This window comes from Euprymna scolopes, chromosome 21, assembly GCF_053919585.1.
Source record: "Euprymna scolopes isolate OS-2025 chromosome 21, ASM5391958v1, whole genome shotgun sequence".
Classification (NCBI taxonomy): Eukaryota; Metazoa; Mollusca; class Cephalopoda; order Sepiida; family Sepiolidae; genus Euprymna; species Euprymna scolopes.
Genome location: NC_136502.1, coordinates 66,701,345 through 66,715,954, shown reverse-complemented (window position 1 = coordinate 66,715,954; position 14,610 = coordinate 66,701,345). Strand labels below are relative to the sequence as shown.

Genomic DNA, 14,610 nt, shown 5'->3' with positions numbered 1-14,610 from the left:
ATTATTTTTATTTCATCTAGCATATTTTTCTTAATTCTTTTTTTTCTTATTATTTTTTATTTAATCTAGCATATCTTTCTTAATTCTTTTTTTATTATAATTTTTTATTTCATCTAGAATATTTTTCTTAATTTTTTTTTTAATTTCATCTAGAATATTTTTATTAATTCTTTTTTGTCTTATTATTTTTTATTTCATCTAGCATATTTTACTTAATTCTTTTTTTCTTATTATTTTTTATTTCATCTAGCATATTTTTATTAATTCTTTTTTTCTTATTTTTTTTTATTTCATCTAGCATATTTTTATTAATTCTTTTTTTCTTATTATTTTTTATTTCATCTAGCATATTTTTCTTAATTCTTTTTTTTATTATACTTTTTTATTTCATCTAGCATATTTTTCTAAATTCTTTTTTTTTATTATTATTTTTTATTTAATCTAGCATATTTTTCTTAATTCTTTTTTTTTATTATTATTTTTTATTTCATCTAGCATATTTTTCTTAATTCTTTTTTTATTATTATTTTTTATTTCATCTAGCATATTTTTCTTAATTCTTTTTTATTATTATTTTTTATTTCATCTAGCATATTTTTCTTAATTCTTTTTTTTATTATTATTTTTTATTTCATCTAGCATATTTTTCTTAATTCTTTTTTATTATTATTTTTATTTCATCTAGCATATTTTTCTTAATTCTTTTTTTTATTATTATTTTTATTTCATCTAGCATATTTTTCTTAATTCTGTTTTATTATTATTTTTTATTTCATCTAGCATATTTTCCTTATTCCTTTTTTTATTATAATTTTTTATTTCATCTAGCATATTTTTCTTAATTCTTTTTTCTTATTATTTTTTATTTCATCTAGCATATTTTTCTTAATTCTTTTTTTTATTATTATTTTTATTTCATCTAGCATATTTTTCTTAATTCTTTTTTTTCTTATTATTTTTTATTTAATCTAGCATATCTTTCTTAATTCTTTTTTTATTATAATTTTTTATTTCATCTAGAATATTTTTCTTAATTTTTTTTTTAATTTCATCTAGAATATTTTTATTAATTCTTTTTTTATTATTATTTTTTATTTCATATAGCATATTTTACTTAATTCTTTTTTTCTTATTATTTTTTATTTCATCTAGCATATTTTTATTAATTCTTTTTTTCTTATTATTTTTTATTTCATCTAGCATATTTTTATTAATTCTTTTTTTATTATTATTTTTTATTTCATCTAGCATATTTTTCTTAATTCTTTTTTTTATTATACTTTTTTATTTCATCTAGCATATTTTTCTTAATTCTTTTTTTTTATTATTATTTTTTATTTCATCTAGCATATTTTTCTTAATTCTTTTTTTATTATTATTTTTTATTTCATCTAGCATATTTTTCTTAATTCTTTTTTATTATTATTTTTTATTTCATCTAGCATATTTTTCTTAATTCTTTTTTTTATTATTATTTTTTATTTCATCTAGCATATTTTTCTTAATTCTTTTTTATTATTATTTTTATTTCATCTAGCATATTTTTCTTAATTCTTTTTTTTATTATTATTTTTATTTCATCTAGCATATTTTTCTTAATTCTGTTTTATTATTATTTTTTATTTCATCTAGCATATTTTCCTTATTCCTTTTTTTATTATAATTTTTTATTTCATCTAGCATATTTTTCTTAATTCTTTTTTCTTATTATTTTTTATTTCATCTAGCATATTTTTCTTAATTCTTTTTTTTATTATTATTTTTATTTCATCTAGCATATTTTTCTTAATTCTTTTTTTTCTTATTATTTTTTATTTAATCTAGCATATCTTTCTTAATTCTTTTTTTATTATAATTTTTTATTTCATCTAGAATATTTTTCTTAATTTTTTTTTTAATTTCATCTAGAATATTTTTATTAATTCTTTTTTTATTATTATTTTTTATTTCATATAGCATATTTTACTTAATTCTTTTTTTCTTATTATTTTTTATTTCATCTAGCATATTTTTATTAATTCTTTTTTTCTTATTATTTTTTATTTCATCTAGCATATTTTTATTAATTCTTTTTTTATTATTATTTTTTATTTCATCTAGCATATTTTTCTTAATTCTTTTTTTTATTATACTTTTTTATTTCATCTAGCATATTTTTCTTAATTCTTTTTTTTTATTATTATTTTTTATTTCATCTAGCATATTTATCTTAATTCTTTTTTTCTTATTATTTTTTATTTCATCTAGCATATTTTTCTTAATTCTTTTTTTTATTATACTTTTTTATTTCATCTAGCATATTTTTCTTAATTCTTTTTTATTATTATTTTTTATTTCATCTAGCATATTTTTCATAATTCTTTTTTTTATTATACTTTTTTATTTAATCTAGCATATTTTTCTTAATTCTTTTTTTTATTATACTTTTTTATTTCATCTAGCATATTTTTCTTAATTCTTTTTTTTATTATACTTTTTTATTTAATCTAGCATATTTTTCTTAATTCTTTTTTTTATTATACTTTTTTATTTCATCTAGCATATTTTTCTTTATTCTTTTTTTTATTATACTTTTTTATTTCATCTAGCATATTTTTCTTAATTCTTTTTTTATTATTATTTTTTATTTCATCTAGCATATTTTTCTTAATTCTTTTTTTTATTATACTTTTTTATTTCACCTAGCATATTTTTCTTAATTCTTTTTTTTATTATACTTTTTTATTTCATCTAGCATATTTTTCTTAATTCTTTTTTTTATTATACTTTTTTATTTAATCTAGCATATTTTTCTTAATTCTTTTTTTATTATACTTTTTTATTTCATCTAGCATATTTTTCTTAATCCTTTTTTTTATTATACTTTTTTATTTCATCTAGCATATTTTTCTTAATTCTTTTTTTTATTATTATTTTTTATTTCATCTAGCATATTTTTCTTAATTCTTTTTTTTATTATACTTTTTTATTTCATCTAGCATATTTTTCTTAATTCTTTTTTTTATTATACTTTTTTATTTCATCTAGCATATTTTTCTTAATTCTTTTTTTTATTATTATTTTTTATTTCATCTAGCATATTTTTCTTAATTCTTTTTTTTATTATACTTTTTTATTTCATCTAGCATATTTTTCTAAATTCTTTTTTTTATTATTATTTTTATTTCATCTAGCATATTTTCCTTATTCCTTTTTTTATTATAATTTTTATTTCATCTAGCATATTTTTCTTAATTCTTTTTTTTCTTATTATTTTTTATTTCATCTAGCATATTTTTCTTAATTCTTTTTTTATTATTATTTTTTATATCATCTAGCATATTTTTCTTAATTCTTTTTTATTATTATTTTTTATTTCATCTAGCATATTTTTCTTAATTCTTTTTTTTATTATTATTTTTTATTTCATCTAGCATATTTTTCTTAATTCTTTTTCTATTATTATTTTTATTTCATCTAGCATATTTTTCTTAATTCTTTTTTTTATTATTATTTTTATTTCATCTAGCATATTTTTCTTTATTCTGTTTTATTATTATTTTTTATTTCATCTAGCATATTTTCCTTATTCCTTTTTTTATTATAATTTTTTATTTCATCTAGCATATTTTTCTTAATTCTTTTTTCTTATTATTTTTTATTTCATCTAGCATATTTTTCTTAATTCTTTTTTTTATTATTATTTTTATTTCATCTAGCATATTTTTCTTAATTCTTTTTTTTCTTATTATTTTTTATTTAATCTAGCATATCTTTCTTAATTCTTTTTTTATTATAATTTTTTATTTCATCTAGAATATTTTTCTTAATTTTTTTTTTAATTTCATCTAGAATATTTTTATTAATTCTTTTTTGTCTTATTATTTTTTATTTCATCTAGCATATTTTACTTAATTCTTTTTTTCTTATTATTTTTTATTTCATCTAGCATATTTTTATTAATTCTTTTTTTCTTATTTTTTTTTATTTCATCTAGCATATTTTTATTAATTCTTTTTTTCTTATTATTTTTTATTTCATCTAGCATATTTTTCTTAATTCTTTTTTTCATTATACTTTTTTATTTCATCTAGCATATTTTTCTAAATTCTTTTTTTTTATTATTATTTTTTATTTAATCTAGCATATTTTTCTTAATTCTTTTTTTTTATTATTATTTTTTATTTCATCTAGCATATTTTTCTTAATTCTTTTTTTATTATTATTTTTTATTTCATCTAGCATATTTTTCTTAATTCTTTTTTATTATTATTTTTTATTTCATCTAGCATATTTTTCTTAATTCTTTTTTTTATTATTATTTTTTATTTCATCTAGCATATTTTTCTTAATTCTTTTTTATTATTATTTTTATTTCATCTAGCATATTTTTCTTAATTCTTTTTTTTATTATTATTTTTATTTCATCTAGCATATTTTTCTTAATTCTGTTTTATTATTATTTTTTTATTTCATCTAGCATATTTTCCTTATTCCTTTTTTTATTATAATTTTTTATTTCATCTAGCATATTTTTCTTAATTCTTTTTTCTTATTATTTTTTATTTCATCTAGCATATTTTTCTTAATTCTTTTTTTTATTATTATTTTTATTTCATCTAGCATATTTTTCTTAATTCTTTTTTTTCTTATTATTTTTTATTTAATCTAGCATATCTTTCTTAATTCTTTTTTTATTATAATTTTTTATTTCATCTAGAATATTTTTCTTAATTTTTTTTTTAATTTCATCTAGAATATTTTTATTAATTCTTTTTTTATTATTATTTTTTATTTCATATAGCATATTTTACTTAATTCTTTTTTTCTTATTATTTTTTATTTCATCTAGCATATTTTTATTAATTCTTTTTTTCTTATTATTTTTTATTTCATCTAGCATATTTTTATTAATTCTTTTTTTATTATTATTTTTTATTTCATCTAGCATATTTTTCTTAATTCTTTTTTTTATTATACTTTTTTATTTCATCTAGCATATTTTTCTAAATTCTTTTTTTTTATTATTATTTTTTTTTTAATCTAGCATATTTTTCTTAATTCTTTTTTTTTATTATTATTTTTTATTTCATCTAGCATATTTATCTTAATTCTTTTTTTCTTATTATTTTTTATTTCATCTAGCATATTTTTCTTAATTCTTTTTTTTATTATACTTTTTTATTTCATCTAGCATATTTTTCTTAATTCTTTTTTTTATTATACTTTTTTATTTCATCTAGCATATTTTTCTTAATTCTTTTTTATTATTATTTTTTATTTCATCTAGCATATTTTTCATAATTCTTTTTTTTATTATACTTTTTTATTTAATCTAGCATATTTTTCTTAATTCTTTTTTTTATTATACTTTTTTATTTCATCTAGCATATTTTTCTTAATTCTTTTTTTTATTATACTTTTTTATTTAATCTAGCATATTTTTCTTAATTCTTTTTTTTATTATACTTTTTTATTTCATCTAGCATATTTTTCTTAATTCTTTTTTTTATTATACTTTTTTATTTCATCTAGCATATTTTTCTTAATTCTTTTTTTTATTATACTTTTTTATTTAATCTAGCATATTTTTCTTAATTCTTTTTTTATTATACTTTTTTATTTCATCTAGCATATTTTTCTTAATCCTTTTTTTTATTATACTTTTTTATTTCATCTAGCATATTTTTCTTAATTCTTTTTTTTATTATTATTTTTTATTTCATCTAGCATATTTTTCTTAATTCTTTTTTTTATTATACTTTTTTATTTCATCTAGCATATTTTTCTTAATTCTTTTTTTTATTATACTTTTTTATTTCATCTAGCATATTTTTCTTAATTCTTTTTTTTATTATTATTTTTTATTTCATCTAGCATATTTTTCTTAATTCTTTTTTTTATTATACTTTTTTATTTCATCTAGCATATTTTTCTTAATTCTTTTTTTTATTATACTTTTTTATTTAATCTAGCATATTTTTCTTAATTCTTTTTTTATTATACTTTTTTATTTCATCTAGCATATTTTTCTTAATTCTTTTTTTTATTATACTTTTTTATTTCATCTAGCATATTTTTCTTAATTCTTTTTTTTATTATACTTTTTTATTTCATCTAGCATATTTTTCTTAATTCTTTTTTTTATTATTATTTTTTATTTAATCTAGCATATTTTTCTTTATTCTTTTTTTTATTATTATTTTTTATTTAATCTAGCATATTTTTCTTAATTCTTTTTTTTATTATACTTTTTTATTTCATCTAGCATATTTTTCTTAATTCTTTTTTTTATTATACTTTTTTATTTCATCTAGCATATTTTTCTTAATTCTTTTTTTTATTATACTTTTTTATTTCATCTAGCATATTTTTCTTAATTCTTTTTTTTATTATTATTTTTTATTTCATCTAGCATATTTTTCTTAATTCTTTTTTTTATTATTATTTTTTATTTCATCTAGCATATTTTTCCTTATTCTTTTTTTTATTATTATTTTTTATTTCATCTAGCATATTTTTCTTAATTCTTTTTTTTATTATTATTTTTTATTTAATCTGGCATATTTTTCTTAATTCTTTTTTTTATTATTATTTTTTATTTCATCTAGCATATTTTTCTTAATTCTTTTTTTTATTATTATTTTTTATTTAATCTGGCATATTTTTCTTAATTCTTTTTTTTATTATACTTTTTTATTTCATCTAGCATATTTTTCTTAATTCTTTTTTTTATTATACTTTTTTATTTCATCTAGCATATTTTTCTTAATTCTTTTTTTTATTATTATTTTTTATTTCATCTAGCATATTTTTCTTAATTCTTTTTTTTATTATACTTTTTTATTTCATCTAGCATATTTTTCTTAATTCTTTTTTTTATTATACTTTTTTATTTAATCTAGCATATTTTTCTTAATTCTTTTTTATTATACTTTTTTATTTAATCTAGCATATTTTTCTTAATTCTTTTTTTTATTATACTTTTTTATTTCATCTAGCATATTTTTCTTAATTCTTTTTTTATTATACTTTTTTATTTCATCTAGCATATTTTTCTTAATTCTTTTTTTATTATACTTTTTTATTTCATCTAGCATATTTTTCTTAATTCTTTTTTTTATTATACTTTTTTATTTCATCTAGCATATTTTTCTTAATTCTTTTTTTTATTATTATTTTTTATTTAATCTAGCATATTTTTCTTAATTCTTTTTTTTATTATACTTTTTTATTTCATCTAGCATATTTTTCTTAATTCTTTTTTTATTATACTTTTTTATTTCATCTAGCATATTTTTCTTAATTCTTTTTTTTATTATACTTTTTTATTTCATCTAGCATATTTTTCTTAATTCTTTTTTTTATTATACTTTTTTATTTCATCTAGCATATTTTTCTTAATTCTTTTTTTTATTATTATTTTTTATTTCATCTAGCATATTTTTCTTAATTCTTTTTTTTATTATACTTTTTTATTTCATCTAGCATATTTTTCTTAATTCTTTTTTTTATTATACTTTTTTATTTAATCTAGCATATTTTTCTTAATTCTTTTTTTTATTATTATTTTTTATTTCATCTAGCATATTTTTCTTAATTCTTTTTTTTATTATACTTTTTTATTTCATCTAGCATATTTTTCTTAATTCTTTTTTTTATTATACTTTTTTATTTCATCTAGCATATTTTTCTTAATTCTTTTTTTTATTATTATTTTTTATTTCATCTAGCATATTTTTCTTAATTCTTTTTTTTATTATACTTTTTTATTTCATCTAGCATATTTTTCTTAATTCTTTTTTTTATTATACTTTTTTATTTCATCTAGCATATTTTTCTTAATTCTTTTTTTTATTATACTTTTTTATTTAATCTAGCATATTTTTCTTAATTCTTTTTTTTTATTATTATTTTTTATTTCATCTAGCATATTTATCTTAATTCTTTTTTTATTATTATTTTTTATTTCATCTAGCATATTTTTCTTAATTCTTTTTTTTATTATACTTTTTTATTTCATCTAGCATATTTTTCTAAATTCTTTTTTTTTATTATTATTTTTTATTTAATCTAGCATATTTTTCTTAATTCTGTTTTTCTTATTATTTTTTTATTTCATCTAGCATAATTTTCTTAATTCTTTTTATTATTATTTTTTATTTCATCTAGAATATTTTTATTAATTCTTTTTTATTATTATTTTTTATTTCATCTAGCATATTTTTCTTAATTCTGTTTTTCTTTTTATTTTTTTATTTTATCTAGCATAATTTTCTTAATTCTCTTTTATTATTATTTTTTATTTCATCTAGCATATTTTTCTTAATTCTGTTTTTCTTATTTTTTTATTTTATCTAGCATAATTTTCTTAATTCTTTTTTATTATTATTTTTTATTTTATCTAGCATATTTTTCTTAATTCTGTTTTCTTATTATTTTTTTATTTCATCTAGCATAATTTTCTTAATTCTTTTTTATTATTTTTTTTTATTTCATCTAGCATATTTTTCTTAATTCTTTTTTTATTATTATTTTTTATTTCATCTAGCATATTTTTCTTAATTCTTTTTTTATTATTATTTTTTTATTTCATGTAGCATATTTTTATTAATTCTTTTTTTCTTGTTATTTTTTTATTTCATCTAGCATATTTTTATTAATTCTTTTTTATTATTATTTTTTTATTTCATCTAACATATTTTTCTTAATTCTTTTTTTATTATTTTTTTTTATTTCATCTAACATATTTTTATTAATTCTTTTTTTCTTGTTATTTTTTTATTTCATCTAGCATATTTTTATTAATTCTTTTTTATTATTATTTTTTTATTTCATCTAACATATTTTTCTTAATTCTTTTTTTATTATTTTTTTTTATTTCATCTAACATATTTTTATTAATTCTTTTTTTCTTGTTATTTTTTTATTTCATCTAGCATATTTTTCTTAATTCTTTTTTATTATTATTTTTTATTTCATCTAACATATTTTCTTAATTCTTTTTTATTATTATTTTTATTTAATCTAGCATAATTTTCTTTATTCTTTTTTATTATTATTTTTTATTTCATCTAGCATATTTTTCTTAATTCTGTTTTATTATTATTTTTTATTTCATCTAGCATAATTTTCTTAATTCTTTTTTATTATTTTTTATTTCATCTAGAATATTTTTCTTAATTCTGTTTTTCTTATTATTTTTTTATTTTATCTAGCATATTTTTATTAATTCTTTTTTATTATTATTTTTTATTTCATCTAGCATATTTTTCTTAATTCTGTTTTCCTTATTATTTTTTATTTAATCTAGCATATTTTTCTTAATTCTTTTTTTTATTATAATTTTTTATTTCATCTAGCATATTTTTCTTAATTCTTTTTTTTATTATACTTTTTTATTTCATCTAGAATATTTTTCTTAATTCTTTTTTTTATTATAATTTGTTATTTCATCTAGCATATTTTTCTTAATTCTTTTTTTTATTATAATTTTTTATTTCATCTAGAATATTTTTCTTAATTCTTTTTTTATTATTATTTTTTATTTCATCTAGAATATTTTTATTAATTCTTTTTTTTCTTATTATTTTTTATTTCATCTAGCATATTTATCTTAATTCTTTTTTCTTATTATTTTTGATTTCATCTAGCATATTTTTCTTAATTCTTTTTTTTCTTATTATTTTTTATTTCATCTAGAATATTTTTCTTAATTCTTTTTTTTTTATTATTTTTTATTTCATCTAGCATATTGTTCTTAATTCTTTTTTATTATAATTTTTTATTTCATCTAGCATAATTTTCTTAATTCTTTTTTATTATTTTTTATTTCATCTAGAATATTTTTCTTAATTCTGTTTTTCTTATTATTTTTTTATTTCATCTAGCATATTTTTATTAATTCTTTTTTATTATTATTTTTTATTTCATCTAGCATATTTTTCTTAATTCTGTTTTCCTTATTATTTTTTATTTAATCTAGCATATTTTTCTTTATTCTTTGTTTTATTATTTTTTTTATTTCATCTAGCATATTTTTCTAAATTCTTTTTTTTTATTATTATTTTTTATTTAATCTAGCATATTTTTCTTAATTCTGTTTTTATTATTTTTTTATTTCATCGAGCATAATTTTCTTAATTCTTTTTATTATTATTTTTTATTTCATCTAGAATATTTTTATTAATTCTTTTTTATTATTATTTTTTATTTCATCTAGCATATTTGTCTTAATTCTGTTTTTCTTATTATTTTTTTATTTTATCTAGCATAATTTTCTTAATTCTTTTTTATTATTATTTTTTATTTCATCTAACATATTTTTCTTAATTCTGTTTTTCTTATTATTTTTTTATTTTATCTAGCATAATTTTCTTAATTCTTTTTTATTATTATTTTTTATTTTATCTAGCATATTTTTCTTAATTCTGTTTTCTTATTATTTTTTTATTTCATCTAGCATAATTTTCTTAATCCTTTTTTATTATTTTTTTTTATTTCATCTAGCATATTTTTCTTAATTCTTTTTTTATTATTATTTTTTATTTCATCTAGCATATTTTTCTTAATTCTGTTTTTCTTATTATTTTTTTATTTCATCTAACATATTTTTCTTAATTCTGTTTTTCTTATTATTTTTTTATTTCATCCAGCATATTTTTCTTAATTCTGTTTTTCTTATTATTTTTTTATTTCATCCATCATATTTTTCTTAATTCTGTTTTTATTATTATTTTTTATTTCATCTAACATATTTTTCTTAATTCTGTTTTTCTTATTATTTTTTATTTCATCTAGCATATTTTTCTTAATTCTTTTTTATTATTTTTTTTATTTCATCTAACATATTTTTCTTAATTCTTTTTTATTATTATTTTTTATTTCATCTAGCATATTTTTCTTAATTCTGTTTTTCTTATTATTTTTTATTTCATCTAACATATTTTTCTTAATTCTGTTTTTCTTATTATTTTTTATTTCATCTAGCATAATTTTCTTAATTCTGTTTTTCTTATTATTTTTTATTTCATCTAACATATTTTTCTTAATTCTGTTTTTATTATTTTTTTATTTCATCTAGCATATTTTTCTTAATTCTGTTTTTATTATTATTTTTTATTTCATCTAGCATATTTTTCTTAATTCTTTTTTATTATTATTTTTTTATTTCATCTAGCATATTTTTCTTAATTCTGTTTTTCTTCTTATTTTTTATTTCATCTAACATATTTTTCTTAATTCTTTTTTTATTATTATTTTTTTTCATCTAGCATATTTTTCTTAATTCTGTTTTTCTTATTATTTATTATTTCATCTAACATATTTTTCTTAATTCTTTTTTTATTATTATTTTTTTTCATCTAGCATATTTTTCTTAATTCTGTTTTTCTTATTTTTTTTTTATTTCATCTAACATATTTTTCTTAATTCTTTTTTATTATTATTTTTTATTTCATCTAGCATATTTTTCTTAATTCTGTTTTTCTTATTATTTTTTATTTCATCTAGCATATTTTTCTTAATTCTGTTTTTCTTATTATTTTTTATTTCATCTAACATATTTTTCATAATTCTGTTTTTCTTATTATTTTTTATTTCATCTAGCATATTTTTCTTAATTCTGTTTTTCTTATTATTTTTTATTTCATCTAGCATATTATTCTTAATTCTTTTTTATTATTATTTTTTTATTTCATCTAGCATATTTTTCTTAATTCTTTTTTTATTATTATTTTTTTTCATCTAGCATATTTTTCTTAATTCTGTTTTTCTTATTATTTTTTATTTCATCTAGCATATTTTTCTTAATTCTTTTTTATTATTATTTTTTATTTCATCTAGCATAATTTTCTTAATTCTTTTTTTATTATTATTTTTTTTTCATCTAGCATATTTTTCTTAATTCTGTTTTTCTTATTATTTTTTATTTCATCTAGCATATTTTTCTTAATTCTTTTTTTATTATTATTTTTTATTTCATCTAGCATATTTTTCTTAATTCTTTTTTTATTACTATTTTTTTTATTTAATCTAGCATATTTTTCTTAATTCTTTTTTTTATTATTATTTTTTTATTTCATCTTGCATATTTTTCTTAATTCTTTTTTTATTATTTTTTTATTTCATCTTGCATATTTTTCTTAATTCTTTTTTATTATTATGTTTTATTTCATCTAGCATAATTTTCTTAATTCTTTTATATTATTATTTTTTATTTCATCTAGCATAATTTTCTTAATTCTTTTTTTATTATTTTTTTTTTCATCTAGCATATTTTTCTTAATTCTGTTTTTCTTATTATTTTTTTTATTTCATCTAGCATCATTTTCTTAATTCTTTTTTATTATTATTTTTTATTTCATCTAGCATATTTTTCTTAATTCTTTTTATTATTATTTTTTATTTCATCTAGCATATTTATCTTAATTCTGTTTTTCTTATTATTTTTTATTTCATCTAGCATATTTTTATTAATTCTTTTTTTTTCTTATTTTTTTTCATTTCATCTAGCATATTTTTCTTTATTCTGTTTTTCTCATTATTTTTTTGTTTCATCTAGCATATTTTTCTTAATTCTTTTTTATTAATTTTTTTATTTCATCTAGCATATTTTTCTTAATTCTTTTTTTTTTCTTATTTTTTAATAATAATTTTTTGTTTATTATTTTTGTCATGTACTTCATTTGTTTATTATTTTTGTCATGTTTTTCATTTGTTTATTAATTTTTTCATGTATTTCATTTGTTTATTATTTTTGTCATAATTCATATTTCATAACAGTTTGTTTAATTACAAATTCCATTTCCAAGTTATCATTTCTCCAAACTAAAATTCTTGTTTCTAAAAGTTCATGTTATCAAGTTTACATTTCTGGTACAGTTTTTAGCTGACAAAACATTTAGATATTTAAACAACAATTATAAAAGTTATATATATATATATATATATATATATATATATATATATATATATATATATATATATATATATATATATAGTTAACTTTCAAGCATTTTCCCTGTCCAACAATCTCACAATTATTGTTGATTTTCATGCCATTGAACATGTAGTTTTACCAATTGTTCTTGTTGTTAAATCTGCAGCTGTTTGAGTTTTTCAGCTGTTTGTTTCTGTTGTTTGAATCTAATTTTATCAAATGTTCTTTGCAGGGAAAGGCTACAATGGAGAAAAAAAGGAAAGAAGCTTCTGCATATATCGAATAGGAAACTTATTCTGAAATGTATCAATAAAAAATTTGAATTTCCCTTTACAAAAAACAATGAAGTAATATTAAAGAAAACAACACTTATCTTCTAAGTATGAAAATTATAAGAAAATAACATTTAATAATAAATATGAATAGACACAGTGTGAAGAAACCTCATTTTTGTTCAGTGTGTGGCTCATCATTTGCAACAACCTCTCAATTAGATATACACATTCGAAATCATACTGGGGAGAAACCTTTTTCTTGTTCAGTGTGTGACTCATCATTTATTGTTTTAGATGCTTTAAAGCAACATATGCGATCTCACCGTGAAGAAAATTCTTGTTCAGTGTGTGGCTTATCATTTAGATACAAATCAGAGTTAACGAGACATGTGCGATCCCACACTGGTGAAAAACCTTTTGCTTGTGAAATGTGTGGTTCTTCATTTAAAGAAAATTCAGATTTAACAATTCATATGCAAATTCACAGTCGACAGAAATCTTGTGAAATATGTAACTCATTTAATCCAAACTCTATTTTAATTGAACATATGCAAACGCATATGGGGGAGAAACCATTTTCTTGTGAAGTGTGTGACTCATCCTTCACACAAAAATCTAATTTGAAGGTACACATGCGTATTCACAAAGGAGAAAAACCATATTCTTGTGAAGTGTGTGGCTCATCATTCACACAAAAGTCTACGTTAAAGGTACACATGCGTGTTCACACAGGGGAGAAACTTTATTCTTGTGAAATCTGTGGCTCATCTTTCACACAGAAATCTAATTTAAAGCGGCACAGTCAAATTCACACGAGTGTGTGACATCCCCAGCTTGAACAAACAAATAAGAAAACTGAAAAAAAGTGTGAAATCTTTTTCTTGTAAAATATGTGACACCTCATTCTAAAAGAGCTCTCGGTTGGTTTCAATGAAAAGCAGGGCAATGTTGGCAGCTGGTTTGGCTGCCCCATACCCAGCATTACAATCTTCAAAGGAAGAAAAATTTAAAAAAATAAAAAATGCAATTCAACATATGTGAACACATACCAAGGAGAAACCTAGTAGATTTGTAATGTCACTAAAAGCAACAAAAACAAGCCTGAAATGTCAGAAACAGAAATAACAACTAGCATGATAAAGCAAAAGCTGAATGGGACCCAGATTACAAAAAGCCTGGCATATACAACTTACTCTATTTCTGGCTTAAGCAACTAATAGTAAATCATAATCATTATAGCAGTTGCTTCACCAGACTATTAAGAGGTGAGGCTGTTAAGAGGTGGTACAACCCCCATAACCAAAACAAGTGAAGCCCAACACCCTAGTAAGTACAGACCATCTGCTGTCTCATTACAACATACAAGCACTTCACTTAGTTGAAGACAGCATCTACCAACACTTCTCATCTAGAGGA

General features: G+C 15.8%; 1 long non-coding RNA gene across 2 annotated transcripts in view; it reads left to right on the top strand.

Annotated features, from left to right (window-relative positions):
• LOC145242432 (uncharacterized) overlaps positions 1-14,071 on the top strand; it is a 120,491-nt gene extending 106,420 nt beyond the window's left edge. For both annotated transcript variants that reach the window (XR_013862733.1, XR_013862732.1), the window contains one exon: positions 13,152-14,071. This is a non-coding gene — a long non-coding RNA (uncharacterized LOC145242432). The remainder of the gene's footprint in view (positions 1-13,151) is intronic.
• Positions 14,072-14,610: the final 539 nt, after the last annotated feature.